We start from the raw sequence: 5,370 nt of genomic DNA, 5'->3' as shown, positions 1-5,370 counted from the left end.
GTCAGTGTATTCCCCTAATAAGATATTTTAAAATAAAATAAAATACAAAACCCAGAATTTTAATACAAAAATAGCATATTTCGGGACAATTTTTTTTTTTTTAATTTTATAGTACTTGACATAAGCTTTAATTTAACATATGTTTAAAGGACGCAGTATTTCTGTAACATTTTCAAAAGTTAAGTTAAAAAAGTTAGTGTTTGTAAAAAAGTTGCTATTTTAAATCGTCCTAGTGGGTAGAATAAGTGTTAGATTTTCNAAAAAAGTTAGTGTTTGTAAAAAAGTTGCTATTTTAAATCGTCCTAGTGGGTAGAATAAGTGTTAGATTTTCAAAAAAAATGATATAAAATGAAAGGGAAATATCTAAGGTTTCAATATAATAAAATATTATTTTGATTTGTTAATATTTGAAAAAATTATGGCAGTTTTACAAAAACATCACGATAAAAGGTGATTTTTATCGCAAACATTACAGTATTTTTTTAATTTCGACAGTTATTTGCACGTAGAAGATAAGGTGTCGGGACAAATTTTTTTTTTTCATTTTATAGTATAAAACATAACTTTTGATTTGATATATGTTTAAAGGACGCAGTATTTCTGGAACATTTTCAAAGGTTCAGTTGAAAAAGTTCTATTTTTTATACAATTTAATACCCCTTTATAAGGGGAAATTGTCCAATTTTAATAAAAAGTATGCCAAATGATAGATGTATCTATAATGTATTTAGGAAAAAAAAATTTGTGCTGATACATACATTTTTCGAAACGTTATAGCAATTTTAAATTGAAAATTTAAAATCGAATATCGAAAATTATAACACAAAAATAGCGTTTTTTTAACTACGGCAGGTGAGCAGGTTAAGTGTTCAATTTTCAAAAATATTATTTGAAATAAATGGAAAATATCTAAGGTTTTAGTATAAAAATAAATTATTGTGATTTGTTGATTTTTGACAAAGTTATGGAAGTTTTAAAGAAAAAAAGTGAAAAAAATGACAACATATACTGATTTGTAAATTTGTAATTTTTTTTTAAATTTCCCCCATTTACGAGGAACGCGGGAAATTTTTAAAAATTTTAAGAGTAATCTCTTCAACTAGAAACGATTTGTTATCTTTTGACATAATGTTCATCAAACTTGGTCTAGAGAGAACTGAAAAGAAGTGGAAACAGATATAAAAAAATAAAAAAAAATACATGGTAAAATTAATGTTATGGAAGTTTTAAGAAAAAAAAGTGAAAAAAATGACAAAATTTAGCGATTTTTAAATTTGTAATTTTTTTGGAGATTTCCCCCATTTGTGAGGAACGATAGAAAATTTTTCTATTTTTAAGGTAATGTCTTCAACTAGATACGATTTGTGATCTTTTGACGTATTGTTGAAAGTAATCGGTCCAGTGAGAGCTAAGAAAAAGTAGTGACAGACACAAAAAAAAAATAATAAATAAACACATTATTGTAAAATTAATACCTTCTCAGCTTCGCATCGAAGATAAAATGTATGTAAAATTATTTGTTCGATTATTTTTTTTTTCTTCCCTCATTCGCCTCCATACCAACTATTTGCAGGACAAAACCGGTCTAACTAACAACTAATAGGCACGTTGTTGTGAGTTTATAAATACACTAAATGGTAATACATAAAGTATATTTATTGATAGTCATAATTTATAATAAACACTCTGTATCTGTGACAGCGATTTTATTCTTATATTATTTTTTACATTCAATTTAAGAAAATAAAATGTAAATACATTTCTTTAATTTAAGGAATTATATTTTATTAAAATAAAATTACTTTCTTAAGCGAATGATGGTGTCGTAAACTTATTTTGTATTTTGATGTTTTGACATAATGAATAACATACATTTTATAAATATAAATAATTTACAGCACTAATGGTCAATAAATAAGAAATAGAAAATAAACAATAAAAATTTGATTATTAATATTTTGTTATTTGTTGATAATTTGTTATAAATATATTATTGATGATACGCATGCGTGAACGGGTACGAAAACAAAATATAAAATTTTACAGTCTGTAATTATACAGACCGGTAACACTATTCCTATAACCCCATTGTCACTTTCTCGTGCTTAGTACAAATAATTTTATTTTTTTGTAATCCTTGACAATTTATCATAAAGTTAATTCAAATGTATTAATGTGAGCGGTAATACCCATTGGGCGGTAAACGTACACTCTCCCCATTATACATTAGACAAAATTAAACAATGAACATAAAAAAAGTCTATAATATTCGAAAAACAAGATTATGCGAAAAATAAAATAAAAATAAAATTTTTCCTATTTATTTTAGTAGGTTACAATCTAATATCAAACTTGAAATTTTTTTCATAGACACTATATATAATACTATATTGTGTAAAAAGTTCATATCTAAATAGTTAAATTGATCTAGTAAAGGAAAAATTCAATTTAAAAATCAACATTTTATAAATTTGAGTTTTTGAATGTGTCCTAGTAAAAAACAGCGTAAATATTGACATTAATGAGATATGTTGGATTACCTCATGAAATAAAACCATGAAAGTTTCAAATCTTAACTATAAGATATATAATATAGATATATTTTTACAAATTACGTGTATTTCATCATTTAAAAATTTTGTTAGTTCTAAATCAATTTCTGTGCAAAATTTTATTTTTAAATTTTATTCGTTTATTATAGTTTTTACTAATTATACTAATTATAGTTTTTAAATTCAGTATGAAATTGTGAGGCCAGCTATGATGTATGGTTCATAGTGTTGGGTGGTTGATAAGAAAGTAGAGCAGAGAATAAGTGTAGCAGAGATGAGAATGCTTAGTTGGATGAGTGGAGTGACTAGAGAAGATTGTAATATTATATTATTACATATAATATGATGTTATCATTTGTACATGTATGTCACATATCATGATTATACAAGATCACCAAAACAGGGTTCTCTTATTTAAAATACAAAATAACCCTTTAACTATACGATAAAATCTCCCTCTTGTAGAAATTATTAAGTAACGCCTACACGCAGGGACTCTCTTTTAATAAACCGATTACAATACAAAGCCTCAGCTTTCAGGATCACGGTAGATATCGCTGGGCTACCTCCTTCACACTATAAAAAGCCATTTTTCTCCATCTAAACCAGTTTTTTTGGCGATTTTAAAATACACAAAATCTACGACACTCTACTCAAGATTTCACTCTCCGGGACTTAGTCGATTTTTTAATTAATTTGGACTTGGAATATTTTTCTTTAAAACTAAATGACACTTAGAAATTTTAAAGTGAATTTTGTTTTGGTGAATCTTTTTATTTAATTTAATTTGTTCAATCATTAATAATATTTTATTTTTCTTGTTGTGAAAATAAATATCAAATAATATTTTAAATATTACATTTTTTTTAAATTATTTTATTTTTATTTTATTTTATTTTATTTTAATCCAACCTAACTTTAGATTTTTATTTAATAATAAAAATTTATTGTGAGCTTTTCTTATTGGGTAGCTAGTCTCGTTGCTAATGTCTTTGTTTTAACAAACATCGCGCCGGCAGACAAAGCTAAAGGTCACAATCTTCTCAATTTAAATTGAGATTTAAATTTATTTGACTAAGTGTATTGCAATTCTATACTTATTGGACAGCTAGTCTCGTTGCTAATGTCTTTGTTTTAATAAACATCGCGCCGGCAGAAAACGTAGAGAAACTTATGAATATATTTGCAGTGTTTAATTTTTGTCTTGGTGATTATTGTGCCGCATCCTTTCAAGGTACTTTATTTTATTGGGCCACCACAATTCCACCTTGATAAATTTTTTACATAGATATAGATATTTCTGAATCTTGTTTTGGCCAAGCCAGAGGAAAATTCAAGAAATATTGGTGTCGATCTCTCAATAAAATATACTCTCTAAAAAAATACTTATTCAATAGACGTAAAAAAAAATCAAAATCGTATAATAATAAAATACAGAGTATTTGGAATCTTTTACAAGTAAGATCAGTTGTAGACTTTGTGTAATTAAATCATATCATTTTAAGTTTTGAATTGTTCTTTGTAAGTAATTATATAGACTATATGACGTGTAGTGTAAATCGTATACCGTATTACGTTTAACGTGGAATTCAACACTGAATTACTTGAAATATTATTGTATTACATAGGACGTAAGGTAAGTACAATTTAACCTATGCTTTCGAACCTCCAACAATCTATTGCATGATAAACCATTAATAATTAGTGAGAGAAATAATTAATGAGAAAATTAATTTAAATAAAATTTAAAACATCAAATTTACTAATAACTTATAATAAATAATAATTATAATAATTTACTAGTTATAATAATTTCCAATCGTTTCTTTTTATATCTAACCTATGCTCTCTTTTTTCTCTTTTCTTTCTTTTCTTTCTTTTTATTTTTGGTTTATTACAAGATAGTATAAGGAACGAGCATATAAGAGGAAGTAAAGGTGTTACGTCAATAGTGGATAAGATGACAGAAAATAGACTTAGATTGTTTAGTCATGCTATGAGGAGAGAAGAATCGGAAGCTGTAAGAACAGTTATAGAAATGAATGTTGAAGGAAGAAGAGATGGAGGAAGACCAAAAAAGAGATGGAGGGATGCTATTGAATGCGATTTGAGGACAGCTGATGTGAGCGTAGAAGATGTAGAAGATAGTGTCAAGTGGAAGCTTAGGATAAGGGTGACCGACCACAAGTAGTTGGGATTAATGCAAAGAAAAAGAAAAAGATTACCAGAAATTCCGGTGGCAATTGACATAATATGATTGTTGTTTGGGAATGTACAATTTAGCGTTTAGTTGGGTTTAAACAATATAGTGTCAAATCAATTACCGACTCTATCGGTTGTATGTTAATATACACTACACTTAAATGATACTATAAATAAATAAACTCACACATACACACGTATAATAGTAATACTGATTTTGATTATTAATATGTTAAAAATAAAGAAAATGACATATTTAACCTAATTTTTTAATCGTTTAAAGTAGATTGTTGTAAATGTTTATAATAAAAAAAAAAAATGTATTTTACCATAACTTTTAGCTCAATTGGCAAGTTTGACATTGACATCATTAAATAGAAAATTTTATGACTATTAAAAAAATTGTATCGTTAGATTAATATGCAGTTAGGAAGTTTTATAAATAATATTTATAGTAAATTTATCAGAATNAGAAAGTTTTATAATTACTATTTATTGTAAATTTATCAGAAAAGCTCAATATTTTTTTGCATTTTTATAGTAATAGATAACTTAAATAGAAGTAATAGTAATAATTTCCTAGTAACTTTTGTTGTTTGGAAAGATTCTACAATTG

This window comes from Daktulosphaira vitifoliae, unplaced genomic scaffold, assembly GCF_025091365.1.
Source record: "Daktulosphaira vitifoliae isolate Bord-2020 unplaced genomic scaffold, ASM2509136v1 Scaffold_2, whole genome shotgun sequence".
NCBI classification, from domain to species: domain Eukaryota; kingdom Metazoa; phylum Arthropoda; class Insecta; order Hemiptera; family Phylloxeridae; genus Daktulosphaira; species Daktulosphaira vitifoliae.
Note: the sequence above shows the minus strand (reverse complement) of the source record.